Genomic DNA, 15,807 nt, shown 5'->3' with positions numbered 1-15,807 from the left:
ATGTGTTCCACAAATATTTATTGAGTACACATTGCTGGTGTAAGTCAGACACTCTTCCCTCCGAAGAGCCAGACCACTACCTCATGTTAATGAACTTAACAACTGAAGCTGAAGACACAGTAGGTTCCTGCAGAAGAGCTGCCTGCTCCCCAGCACCCAGACCCTGCCTGTGCACCGACAAAAGATGCTCATACAAATGCTGCTACCTTCTTCCAGTCTGATCAGATCTCTTGTTGTTTTTCAGTTGCCCAGTCGTGTCCAATTCTTTGCAGCCACATAGACTGCAGCATGCCAGACCTCTCTGACCCTCACCATCTCCCAAAGTTTGCCCAAGTTCGTGTCCATTGTATCGGTGATGCCATCTAGCCATCTCATCCTCTGATGCCCTCTTTTCCTTTTGCCCTCAATCTTTCCCAGCATCAGGGACTTTTCCAATGAGTCAGCTGTTTGCATCAGGTTACCAAAATACTGGAGCTTTAGCTTCAGTGTCAGTCCTTCCAATGAGTATTCAGGGTTGAGTTCCCTCAAGATTGACTGGTTTGATCTCCATGCTGTCCAAGGGATTTTCAGGAGTCTTCTCCAGCAACACAGTTCGAAAGCATCAATTCTGTGCTGCTCTGCCTTCTTTACAGTCCAGCTCTTACAACTGTAAATGACCACTGGGAGGACCATAGCCTTGACCACACAGACCTTTGCCAGGAGAGTAACATCTCTGCTTTTCAACACACTGTCTAGGTTTGTCATAGCTTTCCTACCAAGAAACAATCTTCTGATTTCATGGCTGCAGTCACCATCCGCAGTGATTTTAGAGACCAAGAAGAGGAAATCTGTCACTACTTCCACCTTTTCCCCTTCTAATTTGCTATAAAATAATTAGGCCAGATGCCATCATCTTAGTTTTTTTGATATTTAGTTTTAAGCCAGCTCTTTCACTCTCCTCCTTCACCCTCATCAAGAGGTTCTTTAGTTCCTCTTCACTTTCTGCCATTAGAGTAGTGTCATCTGCATATCTGAGGTTGTTGATGTTTCTCCCACCTCTCTTGATTCTGGCTTGTAATTCATCCCACCCAGCATTTCTCACGACGTTCTCAGTGTATAGGTTAAACAAGCAGGGTGACAGCAGACAGTCCTGTTGAACTTCTTTCTCAATCTGGAATCAATCAGTTGTTCCATACAGGGTTCTAACTCTTCTTTCTTGACTCACATACAGGTTTCTGAGTAGAGAGGTAAGATGTCTCCTTGTCATGGAGAAGGGGCTTGCATAACTCAATGAAGCAATAAGCTATGCCGTGTAGGGCCACCCGAGACAGACAGGTCACGTTTCTGACAAAACGTGATCCACCGGAGAAGGGAATGGCAAACCGTCCCGGTATACTTGCTGTGAGAACCTCATGAACTGTATAAAGGACAAAAAGATCTGACCTCTAGCACCCCTGTAACCAAACTCCATCCTTAACTGCTCAGTCAGGTTCACCTTGCCCCTCAGATTCTCTGTGTACATTTTAACAGCTGCACCTGGAACAGTGTCACACTGGAGTGTGTTAAAATACCCTGGTTGAATACTGTCATGTAGCAGCCTCAGCATGTACAGTTATGAGGTGAAACTTTAGACCAGAATCTCTCAGAGAGATTTCAGAAAAGGTGTCTTATTGCGCATCAACTCAGAAAAAGCCAAAGGCGTTTAATGCCATTTTAGCTTCTGAATTTGGTGAGATACAGCTAGGGTGAAAAGAGATCAAGGAAAAGAAGACTAAAAGCAAAGGAGAAAAGAAAAGATATAAGCATCTGAATGCAGAGTTCCAAAGAATAACAAAAAGAGATAAGAAAGCTGTCTTCAGCGATAAATGCAAAGAAATAGAAGAAAAGAACAGAATGGGAAAGACTAGAGATCTCTTCAAGAAAATTAGAGATACCAATGGAAGATTTCATGCAAAGATGGGCTCGATAAAGGACAGAAATGGTATGGACTTAACAGAGGCAGATGATATTAAGAAGAGGTGGCAAGAATACACAGAAGAACTGTACAAAAAAGATCTTCACAACCCAGATAATCATGATGGTGTGATCACTCACCTAGAGCCAGACATCCTGGAATGTGAAGTCAACTGGGCCTTGGAAAGCATCACTACGAACAAAGCTATTGGAGGTGATGGAATTCCAGTTGAGCTATTTCAAATCCTGAAAGATGATGCTGTGAAAGTGCTGCACTCAATATGCCAGCAAATTTGGAAAACTCAGCAGTGGCCACAGGACTGGAAAAGGTTAGTTTTCATTCCAATTCCAAAGAGAGGCAATGCCAAAAAATGCTCAAACTACCGCACAATTGCACTCATCTCACATGCTAGTAGAGTAATGCTCAAAATTCTCCAAGCCAGGCTTCAGCAAAACGTGAACCGTGAACTTCCTGATGTTCAAGCTGGTTTTAGAAAAGGCAGAGGAACCAGAGATCAAATTGCCAACATCCGCTGGATCATGGAAAAAGCAAGAGAGTTCCAGAAAAACATCTATTTCTGCTTTATTGACTATGCCAAAGCCTTTGACTGTGTGGATCACAATAAACTGTGGAAAATTCTTCAAGAGATGGGAATACGAGACCACCTGACCTTCCTCTTAAGAAATCTGTATGCAGGTCAGGAAGCAATGGTTAGAACTGGACATGGAACAACACACTGGTTCCAAATAGGAAAAGGGGTATGTCGGGGCTGTATATTGTCACCCTGCTTATTTAACTGATATGCAGAGTACATTATGAGAAACGCTGGACTGGCAGAAACACAAGCTGGAATCAAGATTGCCGGGAGAAATATCAATAACCTCAGATATGCAGATGACACCACCCTTATGGCAGAAAGTGAAGAGGAACTAAAAAGCCTCTTGATGAATGTGAAAGTGGAAAGTGAAAAAGTTGGCCTAAAGCTCAACATTCAGAAAACTAAGATCATGGCATCTGGTCCCATCACTTCATGGCAAATAGATGGGGAAACAGTGGAAACAGTGTCAGACTTTATTTTTTTGGGCTCCAAAATCACTGCAGATGGTGATTGCAGCCATGAAATTAATACACTTACTCCTTGGAAGAAAAGTTATGACCAACCTAGATAGTATATTCAAAAGCAGAGACATTACTTTGCCGACTAAGGTCCGTCTAGTCAAGGCTATGGTTTTCCCAGTGGATGTATGGATGTGAGAGTTGGACTGTGAAGAAGGCTGAGCACCGAAGAATTGATGCTTTTCAACTGTGGTGTTGGAGAAGACTCTTGAGGGTCCCTTGGACTGCAAGGACATCCAACCAGTCCCTTCTGAAGAAGATGAGCCCTGAGATTTCTTTGGAAGGAATAATGCTAAAGCTGAAACTCCAGTACTTTGGCCACCTCATGCGAAGTGTTGACTCATTGGAAAAGACTTTGATGCTGGGAGGGATTGGGGGCAGGAGGAGAAGGGGACGACGGAGGATGAGATGGCTGGATGGCATCACTGACTCGATGGACGTGAGTCTGAGTGAACTCCGGGAGGTGGTGATGAACAGGGAGGCCTGGTATGCTGTGATTCATGGGGTCACAAAGAGTCAGACATGACTGAGCGACTGAACTGAACTGAGCTGAACTGAATGAGTCAGAAGTGTTTACTTTTTTGAGAATCTGGTTATCGGTGGGGACTTTATATACCTGGAAGTATGTGTGTTTCACTTGCCTAATTTTGATTTAGAAAAAAAAAGAAGAGCTTGTGTGGGCAGCAAGACTGACCCTGGGAGTCTGAACATGGGAGACAACATAGAATGGTAGTGAGAGAGCATCAGAGATCAAGCCAGCAGTCTGATGTTGGTCAAGTGATGGAACTTGACTAAGCCTCAAGGTCCTCAGTTATAAAGCAAAGAGATAATAATATTAATAATAGTCACAGTGAGTGCTAAGTACCAGACTTTAACACACAGCTGGTATTCAAACAATGTTCAGTTCAATTCAGTTGCTCAGTCGTGTCCCGACTCTTTGCAACCCCATGAATTGCAGCACGCCAGGCCTCCCTGTCCATCACCAACTCCCAGAGTTCACTCAAATTCACATCCATCGAGCCAGTGATGCCATCCAGCCATCTCATCCTGGGTCGTCCCCTTCTCCTCCTGCCCCTAGTCCCTCCCAGCATCAGAGTCTTTTCCAATGAGTCAACTCTTTGCATGAGGTGGCCAAAGTACTGGAGTTTCAGCTTTAGCATCATTCCTTCCAAAGAAATCCCAGGACTGATCTCCTTTAGAATGGACTGGTTGGATCTCCTTGCAGTCCAAGGGACTCTTCAAGAGTCTTCTCCAACACTACAGTTCAAAAGTATCAATTCATTGGTGCTCAGCCGTCTTCACAGTCCAGGTGATATTAATATTGATGTTAATTAATGGAAATGACAGCCTAAAGCAAAGGCTAGATAATCCCTTATCTGAGATGCTTTGTGCCTCTGAGAGTAGGGTTAGAAAACTTCACATCCCTTTCAATTCTGTGGCTCTCTGATTCCCTATGCCATCCTTAGTGTAGGAGCAATCACATAACCAAATTAGTGATGCGTCATGGAGCCTTGGGGAGTCAGGCCGTGGACTAGATCCTTTACACACTATTTCTCATTCAAGCGCAAACTCTCTGACGTATAAATGATTGTCTTCATTTTGCAGATGAGAAAACTAAAGTTCAGGAGAGCAAATACAGTGCTAGAGGCTATACTCCTGGGAAGTGGAAAGAGGTTTAATCTTAACCTGAGTCTTTCAAACCTCAAAGCCTATGCTGTTTCCAATATGCAGCACTTCTGTATGGAAACAAGAAATGAGTCATTCATCCTCAGATGGTTTTCCAGGGGAGGAATGTCTTTCCTCTCAATGGTCTGCTCTCATTTTTTGAGTTCCTTTAGTGACCAGTTGGAGAAGGCAATGGCACCCCACTCCAGTACTCTTCCCTGGAAAATCCCATGGGCAGAGGAGTCTGGTAGGCTGCAGTCCATGGGGTCGCTAAGAATTGGACGCGACTGAGCAACTTCACTTTCACTTTTCACTTTTATACGTTGGAGAAGGAAATGGCAACCCACTCCAGTGTTCTTGCCCGGAGAATCCCAGGGACGGGGGAGCCTGGTGGGCTGCCGTCTCTGGGGTCATGCAGAGTCAGACACAACTGAAGCGACTTAGCAGCAGCAGCAGTGACCAGTAGTAATACAAAAGTAGCACCTATCTTTAAATTGATTGACTGGGGTGGGGCTGGCAGCTATGGCTGAAGATCACATCTGTCTGGACACTCATCTAATGCACTTAGCAGTCTCAGGGAGTCCTATGACAGATACTCTGATGGCGAAAAAAGTCAATAACCATTTTAATACGGTGGGTTTGACTCGGACCAATAACTTTAAAAAACATCTCCTGTAAAACTGCGGGAATGAAGATCTTCACTGTTTTCACCTTTGAATAGGAAAAAAGTAACACTTGAACTCATATTTAATGCTAACTCTATCTATGTAGCCACTGCTTCCTAGGCCTTAGAAGCTGTTAGGGAGATGGTGAAGATCCCAGGGTAACAATAACAATGGAAAATATCTTGACCAAGGCTTGACCAATTATAATTGCTAAGAACTAGATCATCCTCCCTTCCTTTAGCGTGATCCCAAATGTCTCCATGGACCCCCTTGAGAGCCTGTTACCGTTGGGTACTTGTCAACACCAGGTATGTGCAGTCTGCCTGCCAGCCTGACTGGTAAGCCACTGGTTCTGCCAGTAATGGTCACAGCCCTGGCTCCTATTGCCATACAACGGCAACTCTCTGAGGCTAGGGCTCCCAGACTGGGGTTTACGTGTCTCTATATTGGTCTCTCCAAAGTGCCGTTACCTGTTTTCTTTTAATCCACTCTTGAGGCAAATGGATCAGTTTACTTACCACTGAGTTAGATTACACTTGAGTAGCACAGCCCAGGTCACAACCAAAACTGAACTGCCCAGCTGACCGTAAGAGAGAGAGTGTTCCTGATTCAGAGTAGATGTCTGATCCAGAGTGTTCCTTCTGGAGCATGATTCTTGATGCATCTCTGTCTGTCCTCTGGTGAGATGACTGGAGTTCTGAGAAGCCAAGAACTGATCACTCATTTCTCATGGAAGAATGATGAAAAATCAGTGTACATCTTTATATAAATCTAACTGCTCCTTACTAGTAAAATGATGGACTAAGGTATTAAAAATCTGATGTAGAAACTACCCAGTGGTCAATGTTTCCTTTGGAACAGAATCATCAGCAAAATAAGAAAAAGGCAATTTTCCTCATGCTCCTTGCCAAAATGGCGTTTGTATTTCCTGTCTGGGGATTCTTGGATTCAAATAGTGGCCAAGATACTTTTTGAGAGTTTGTATAGACTTATGCTGACCTGACACCAGTCTCATCCTGGGCTTCATTTGGTTAGGAAAGGGGACCCAGACTCAAATGCATTCTGAGGCTCTGTGAGTAATATAGATGAATGCATTGTTTAAGACATAATGAGGAGGGTGGTATCTATGGTAACCTGGAGTCAGCAGTTAGATATGTCCTTTTTAAAAGAAATCTGCAGCTGCCATCCAGCTTTAGCCGATTACTGCCATCTAAAAATACAGGCCCAGCCTTGTCAGGTCATCAAATTAAAATAGAAATATGTAAATATGGATGATAGAGGAAATCTTTTAAATTTTAAATGTTGATAAGTAATATACTCAAGTATTTTGTAAACCAGTACTTCCTGGACCAAATAAAATACATCTGGGAGGCAGACATGGCTTATACAGTTTGGGACTCAGTACTAGTCAGTGTTTCCCAAGGTATGGTCCAAGGAACACCTGCATCAATGTCATTTTTTTTTTAATGAAGATTTAAAGGCCTACCCCAAACTGCTGAATCAGAATCTCCAGAATTAAGATGTAGCCATCATCATTTTAAGTAAGCATTCTTGGTAATAAATAAATAAATAAAAGATAGGGGAGATTGGCCCAACATTGAGGTATTGGATTTTCTGAGATTAGGAGATCTGAGAGATGGACATGTTCCCATATCACAAATAACAGAAGGACCCTACCTCCGTGTTAGCTGCTGCTGCTCATCATCATTTGATCATTTGGCCACATAATAGACATTTATAGATATTCATTGAGCTCCTATTATGTGCCAGATTCTGTTCTAGGCACTGGGGATGCAGCACTGAATGAAAGACATCAAGACCTCTGCTCTCATGCAGCCTAATTCTAGTGGGGAGAGACACGTAAAGAAGGTAATAAGTAAAATCTAGGAAGTGAGATGATAATAAGTGCTAATGAGAAAAATTAAGAAGGAGGATAGGAATTCTGTGTGGAGAGGGTATTGAAAGATGGAATTTGCCATTTTAGACAGGATTTTCAGAGAAGGCCTCATTGCCTTGAGCTGAGACCTTTAGGAGAGAAGGGGAGATCCACGTGGACATCTGAGGGAAGGCATTCCAGTCAGACGGAATAGCAAGTGGAATGGCCCTCAGGCCTTTGCAATGGGTGAGATCCAGGAACAACATGGAGGACAGATTGGCCGAGAACACTGAGCAAGAAGGTAAGAGATGAAGCAAGCGGGAAGGGGCTACACCGTATAGGGCCTTGTGGGCCAGGTAAGGACTTCAGCCCTTTCACTCTCACAGAGACACTGGAGGGTTTTGAGCAGAGAACAACAGGATCGCTCTGGTTTCTGAGAAGGGCATGAGGAAAGACTGTTTCAAAAGGTATAATAATCCAGGTGGTTTGGACCATGAGGATAGTGGTGGAGATGGTGAAAAGTGGTTGAATTCTGGATGTGTTTTGAATGTAGAGCTAACAGCCCTTGCCAGTGAATCAGATGTATGATGTGAGACAAAGACAGATCCAGAATGACATCAAGGTTTGGGACCCAAGCAATTGTAAGAATGGAGTTGATATTTACTAGAATAGGACAGATTGCAAGAAGAAAAGGGTTTGTAGGGGAGAGTATCTGAAGCTCAGTTTAGGAGATATTAACCTAGACATGCCTGGTGGATATCTAAGTGGTATTTGAAGTAGGCAGTTAGGAGTTCAGGTAAGCCTGTATCAGTCAGAATTCTCCAGACAAACAGAGCCGTGTGTGTGTGTGTGTGTGTGTGTGTGTGTGTGTGTGTGTGTGTGTGTGTTGGGAGAGAAACGTATCTTAAGGAATTGGCTCACGTGATTGTGAGGGGCTTGATGAATTCAAAATCTGATGAGTAGGCCAGCAGTCTGGAGACTCAAGGAATCTGCTGGCAGAATTCCTTTTTGTTCAGGGAAGGTAAGCCTTTGTTTTCTTAAGACTTTCAGCTGATTGATTGAGTCCCACCCACATTGTAAAGGGAAATCTGCTTTACTCAGATTCACCAATTTAAATGTTGATCTTGTCCAAAATATACCTTCACATAAATCATCCAGTATAATGTTTGACTAAATGTCTGGGCATTCTGGCCCAGCCAAGCTGACACATAAAATTAACCATCACATCATCACCACCATAATAATCATAGTTAAAATTTACTGGGTCTGATGCAGGTGCTCCCCAGTACACCACAAGGTAGTTTTACTATTCCCATTTTATAGATGACAAAACTGAGGCTCTCAGAGAATAAGCAATTTGTCCAGGGTCATATGGCCAGGATCCAATTCCATATCCAGTTTCAGGGACTGTGATCTTCACTACACCACCCCTGCCTCCCAAACCACAAGCTCCTTATTTCCCCAACATTCTATTCTCAGTATTTATGTCTTGTTACATTCTGTTCCTTGTGCCTGAAAAACACTCCCTCCGTCAACTGAATAAGTTTTACCCCTTCAGGAACCCTCCTACACTGTTGGTGGGAATGCAAACTAGTACAGCCACTATGAAGAACAGTGTGGAGATTCCTTAAAAAATTGCAAATAGAACTACCTTATAACCCAGCAATCCCACTGCTGGGCATACACACCGAGGAAACCAGAATTGAAAGAGACACATGTACCCCAATGTTCATCACAGCACTGTTTATAATAGCCAGGACATGGAAACAACCTAGATGTCCATCAGCAGATGAATGGATAAGAAAGCTGTGGTACATATACACAATGGAGTATTACTCAGCCGTTAAAAGAATTCATTTGAATCAGTTCTGATGAGATGGATGAAACTGGAGCTGACTATACCGAGCAAAGTAAGCCAGAAAGAAAAATACCAATACAGTATACTAACACATATATATGGAATTTAGAAAGATGGCAATGACGACCCTGTATGCAAGACAGGAAAAAAGACACAGATGTGTATAACGGACTTTTGGGCTCAGAGGGAGAGGGAGAGGGTGGGATGATTTGGGAGAATGGCATTCTAACATGTATACTATCATGTAAGAATTGAATCGCCAGTCTATGTCTGACGCAGGATACAGCATGCTTGGGGCTGGTGCATGGGGATGACCCAGAGAGATGTTATGGGGAGGGAGGTGGGAGGGGGGTTCATGTTTGGGAACACATGTAAGAATTAAAGATTTTAAAATTAAAAAAATAAAAAACTAAAAATAAAATAAAATCAGCAATTTTAAAAAAAATTTAAAAAAATAAAAAACTAAAAAAAAAGTTTTACCCCTTCAGCAAAATTCAGTTTAAGGGTCACCTTCTCTAGGAAGCCTTCTTGGTTCCTCTCATACCTGGATTTTAGCTCTTCCTATATGCTCTCAAAAGGAATTATCAAACTAAAATTGTGGATTTGCTGACCTTTCTTCTACTTTAGACTGTAAACTTCTTGATGAAGGGTAATACACCTTTATTCATCATTGTATTAATACCTGCAGATCCTCGAAACCTAACCTGGTCCATAAGTGCTGCGTAAATGTTCATTTCATGAGTGAATGATCAAACATTGTGGAGAGGAAGGGAAGACAGCAGGGGACCAAAGAAGGATTAAGAGACTTAAGGGGAAGCAGGAGAGGACAGAATTATAAGACATGGGAAGAGAGGTCTGGTGAATGATGCTAAGTGATGCAGAGAAATTGCTAAGACTGAAAACTAAAAGAGGCTATTGGATTCACTGGGGAAAACTCAAAGAATGCCATGGAATGTAAGTGGCTTAGTGGTTTGGAAAAAAGTCTGTTATCTAGAAATTTTAATGGTGTTAGCTGTACCAGCTGAGTCAGCATCTCAAAGAACTTGCAGTCTGATCTGGGACTTATAGAAAGTAGACTCTGAATAGGTATGTGTTAGGTAGCTGACGGTGGGGGCTAGGGGCTGGGGGAGCTTGATAAAATGGCAAGCAAAGAAGGATTGCATCTTTAAAGTAAGTAAGGAGGATATTGATGACATTGGAGAGTAACGGGGTAGCCCAGGTATGGAAGGAAACAATACAACCTGAACCAGAACACTGCACACCTGCCTCCCATTCCCCGGCAGGGTTCTTTGCCTCCCTGACAGCTCACTGCCCATTAGCAAATAGGCAAAAGTAGATCTCAACTCTCTAATGTTCAAATCTCTATGGTGTATAATTTATGTGTCAATTCCTCTGATGAAAAGTGCAGTAAGAACAAGTTTAGACATATTTCAAAGGATGAAAATATAAAATCTGGTAACAACTCAGTTTGTTTCTGTGATCTCCTAGCCAAGTCAGTGTGACCTAGACACTAAGAAATTTTTTCTCTGCTTACCTTGGAGCCTTAGAATAAATAGGTAGTGGATAACAAATGATAGTTTCTCATTGAGAATAAAATCAATGGCACATTACCAATTGAGGCTGGCTAACCACCTCACATTCCTAAATTTCCAATAGAAATGAAACATCATTTGATATTATAATTCTAAAGAAATATGCTGCCTTAAATATATGCTCTAGCTATAAGCTAAACCACTGCATTTCTTTAATATTTTTCTAATACAAGCTATTTGAGCCAACTGCTTTTCATAAGAACAGTGAGATTGGAGGCCTTTGAGCCTTCTACCAAATTACAGGGCATGAGATCAATCAGTTCACTGTGCTAAGTGGGCTCATTTTGCAGCACTAGCAGAATTATAGCTCTTTGGGGACCTGGTATTTCCATAGTAACTGCACAAGGTCCCAGCAATACACAAATGATAGCAAATACAGAAGTAGGATTTGTTTACTTCTTACACAGAGGCAGCAGGGAATATTTTGTTTGGGTATTTTATCTTCAACACATAATGTCTTCCGTGCTTCAGATGTTAATACAAAGCTAGAGTTCAATATGCAAAATAGTGTCTAAATAATCTGCCGGATGTTGTGGGTTTAGCAACCAGAGTCCAACTGACCTTTGAGAAGAGGGCTGGTTTCCTTTGTTTTCAACTCTCTCAGCCTCTATTGGTCACTTAAGAAAAGAGAGCTTTAATATGGAGCTTCCTTTCTGGGTCAGTTCAGTTCAGTCATTCAGTTGTGTCCAACTCTTTGCGACCCCATAGACTGCAGCACGCCAGGCCTCCTTGTCTATCACCAACTCCCGGAGCTTGCTCAGACTCATGTCCATTGAGTCGGTGATGCCATCCAACTGTCTCATCCTCTGTCATCCCCTTCTCCTCCTTTCTGGGCCAGTGGGCTACAAAGGCTCGCAGAGAAACTCTTCCCATCCATGGTTGACCTCATCAGAATGATCTTGTCTGCCAGAGCACCTCTGTTTTCTGGGCTATCTCTCCAGCTTGTGATGAAATACATTTGGTGCCTTTTGCTAAACTTACAGGTGGATACCTCTGGGCAAAATTGTTTCCTCAGGCTTGATGAGAAAATTTAAATGCAATTTACATTTCATATTCAACTATGACATGACAAATATTTAAAAGTCTTTTCTAATACACTCATGACTTACAAAATACATGACTTACAAAATACATAACTTACAGTGACCCCCTTTTCCCTGCACCCCTCTAAAACCTAAAAATGATAGAAAACAATGCAGCTGCTTCTCATTATTTCCACTGTGTCTTCAGTTGAGGGTTTTAGAGCCCAGAGCCCTGTTCGGTAGAAGTTCAAAATCGTTAGATTTTTTGGCTTCTGCTCTAGTTCCCACACCTGTGCTTCCAGCACCCAGTGAGTAAAATGCTGTCCAAGTAGCCTCAGCAATAGCAGGAAACACAGGTGGCTCTTCTGACATGCAGTTAGCAGAGGGTGTGCGGGATTTAGTCACCAAGAGCTGAAAGCTTAAAAATATCCATCTACCTATGGCTCCTTCTGCCAAATAAATCAGATTCCAGTTTAGCCACATCGTAACTTGAATATTGAAGAGAGGGAAAGATGTGGATTTGAATTAGTAGGAAGCCTTGAGTTCAGACTCTTCACTCCTCACTCATTGAGTTGATTTGATTTTTTATAACATTAAATATTGCTATACTGAATTTACATTGAATTTTTATATTGCTGAGCCTTTCTTCACGTCTTTAAAATCCCTTTCCTGCTAGGGTGTTGGAAGGACTGAATGACGTAATGTATTGGAGGGCACCTGGAATGTGCCTCCCACATCAGATGCTTAATAAACAACTAGGACCATCTGAACCTCTAAAGTAGATTGGGTGTCTACACTCGCTTATTAATAAAGAAGGAACCATAGTTCCATGGCAACATCCAATCAAGGCTTTTATAGAATCTCAGAGATGAAATACAGTTCAGACGGGTTCTAGTTCTTCCTGGTGATTGATTTGTCTCTGTATCATCTCTGTCAAGAACTACTCATTCCAGCTCCTCAGGTATGAATATTTCCACATACAGAAGAATTGCCATTTCATCAGCCAGCCATTTAACTGTGAAAAATGGGAGAAAAAAAAAAAAAAGATGGGAGGGGGGCGGGAGTGGGAATAACTGTTTTGAGATCAACTGTGTATCCAGCACTAGACTGATATTATATTTAGTCAAATGACTACTCTGTAGGGTAGATATCCAAATTTTAGGAAACTGAGGCTCAGAGGATAAATAATTTCACAAGCTCCCACAGCTTTATTTAAAAGAGCAGTGATCTCCAAAAGTGATGTACTCTAAAATGTCAGAGAGTGGTCAAGTTTAGTAGAACTGTTCTTACCATTTGCACAATTCCAACATGTCTGTGTTCTTAGTGGAGATGGATAAAGGCATATGTTTCATCTTCTTATAACTCACACCTACTCTCCAAGTTTAACACTTGCCTGTCCTTGCATATGATTAAGTCAGAATTCCAGACGCCCGCTGCCAGAAAGCAGTGAGATGTGCTTTCTACAGACTCTGAAATAAGAGCAAAAATCCATGTCATTCTCAAAGATTCTATTGCTAATTGAGAGATAACTACAAGTTAGGAAAGCAGAGATGATATTCTTTCTTGTTTGCCTGAATATTCCCAGTGCCTCATACAGCGCCTGTGACATGGTGGTTAGTCAGCAAATAATGATGGATTAGTAAAACTTAGTGTTGAAGCTCCATTGTGATTTAATATAACCTTTCCTTAACTATTAAGCAAGGTGAAAAGACAGACTTCAGAATGGGAGAAAATAACAGCAAATGAAGCAATTGACAAAGAATTAATCTCAAAAATATACAAGCAGCTTCTGCAGCTCAATTCCAGGAAAGTAAATGACTCAATCAAAAAATGGGCCAAAGAACTAAACAGACATTTCTCCAAAGAAGACATACAGATGACTAACAAACATATGAAAAGATGCTCAACATCACTCATTATCATAGAAAGGCAAATCAAGACCACAATGAGGTACCATTTCTTGCCAGTCAGAATGGCTGCTATCCAAAAGTCTACGAACAATAAATGCTGGAGAGGGTGCAGAGAAAAGGGAACCCTCTAACACTGTGGGTGGGAATACAAACTAGTACATGGAGAATAGTGTGGAGATTCCTTAAAAAACTGGAAATAGAATGGCCATACGACCCAGCAATCCCACTGCTGGGCATACACACCAAGGAAACCAGAATTGAAAGAGACACGTGTACCCCAATGTTTATCATAGCACTGTTAACAATAGCCAGGGCATGGAAGCAACCTAGATGTCCATTGGCAGATGAATGGATAAGAAAGCTGTGGTACATAAACACAGTGGAATATTACTCAGCCATTAAAAAGAATGCATTTGAATCAATTCTAATGAGGTGGATGAAGCTGGAGCCTATTATACAAAGTGAAGTGAGTCAGAAAGAAAAACACCAATACAGTATATTAACGCATATATATGGAATTTAGAAGATGGTAATGATGACCCTATATACAAGACAACAAAAGAGACACAGACTTTTCTGTCTAAAGAACAGACTTTTCAACTCTGGTCGAAGGCAAGAGTGGGATGATTTGAGAGAATAGCACTGAAACATGTATTTTATCATATGTGAAACAGATCACCAGTCCAGGTTTGATGCACGAGACAGGGCACTCAGGGCCAGTGCACTGGGATGACCCAGAGGGATTGGATGGGGAGGGAGGTGGGAGGAGGGTTCAGGATGGGGGACACATGTACACCCATGCTGATTCATGTGAATGTGTGGCAAAAACCACTACAATATTTAAAAGTAATTACCCTCCAATAAAAATAAATTAATTACTTTTTAAAGATTTAAAAATATATATATAACCTTTCTTGAGTTTTTAAGCAAGCCAAATTGCCTTCAAAAGGGGATAGGAATCAAGGAATCAAGTTTTTAGTTTAATTTTTAAAAGAAATTACTTTCTTTCAGTTTGTCCCGAAGGAAGCCACTGACTTATACCCGCTGGACTCTCATATTGTTATTCCAAGTTCGCCCGTGTTTCCATACACTTGACAGAATCATTTACCCATCAGTCCTCCATTTAACTCAGTTGCCTGACCTATAAAGAATCACTTATTATTTTAAAATTTTCTAAGAGGATGAATTTATGTTCCGTGTTCTTATTACAAAATAACAAAAGAGGACAGAAGGATATTGTGGAGCTTATGGGTAGATTTATGATATAGACGTCCTGATGGCTTCATGGATGTATACTTAGCTTCAAACTTGTCAAATTGTAAACATTAATCATATACAGCTCTTTGTCTTAAAAAAATGCCAATAAGTGAAAAAAGGACACCACGTAGCTTGTTAGATCTTATTTCTGATCATGAAAGATTTTTCCGTTATGGTCAGGAGCTGGGAATGCAAATTCTACAATGCTTAGTTTGCGGCTGGTAAATTAACCCGTTGTGAATCCTTTCATCCTGGGGTTACATTTTCCATCCCTCCCGCTTCCCACATTTGCCCTGTGTGCTCAAAGTGCTCAGAAATTTGGAGAGTGGGCATCTTATGAGAGCTTCTATTTGTGGTGAACCTAGCTTGCCTCAATCCTCTTTTTCTCAGCTCAAAACACAAAAGATGCCAGGGGGAATGACAAATCCCGGATATCTTTTTCCTTGTTTAACTTTTATAAAATATTTTCCTTGGCGAGGTCCTGGACTGATTCTTCTCAAAGCATTTGCCTTGCCCTTGTCCTTTCCAGACCTCCTCTGAGGCCAGGACCAGTTTCCCTGATGAAAGGCTGACCCTTCGTTCTCCTTTGGAACCATCCGGTTCTTCCTGCTTGACAGCTCACCACTCATTCCTAATCATTCTCTCTCCTCCTCCTTTCCTCTCTCCAATGTATTTTCATTTTGTTTCTCCCCCAGAAAACATAAGCCAGGATATCGTCTGCCAAGATGGGTTTGGCCTTTGGAATAAAGTTTTCCATTGTCCTACCACATTTCCCAGGGGATGGCAAGAATTCTTAAGCTCTAAGAAAGTGTATTTTTCACTGATATGTTAAAAGGAAAGGTTGTGCTCTCTGAAAATACCTCTGTACCTCAGGAAGTGCAATTAAATCCTCAAAAAAAAAATACTTTTTCTT

The sequence above is a fragment of the Ovis canadensis genome, chromosome 25 (genome assembly GCF_042477335.2).
Source record: "Ovis canadensis isolate MfBH-ARS-UI-01 breed Bighorn chromosome 25, ARS-UI_OviCan_v2, whole genome shotgun sequence".
NCBI lineage: Eukaryota > Metazoa > Chordata > Mammalia > Artiodactyla > Bovidae > Ovis > Ovis canadensis.
Note: the sequence above shows the minus strand (reverse complement) of the source record.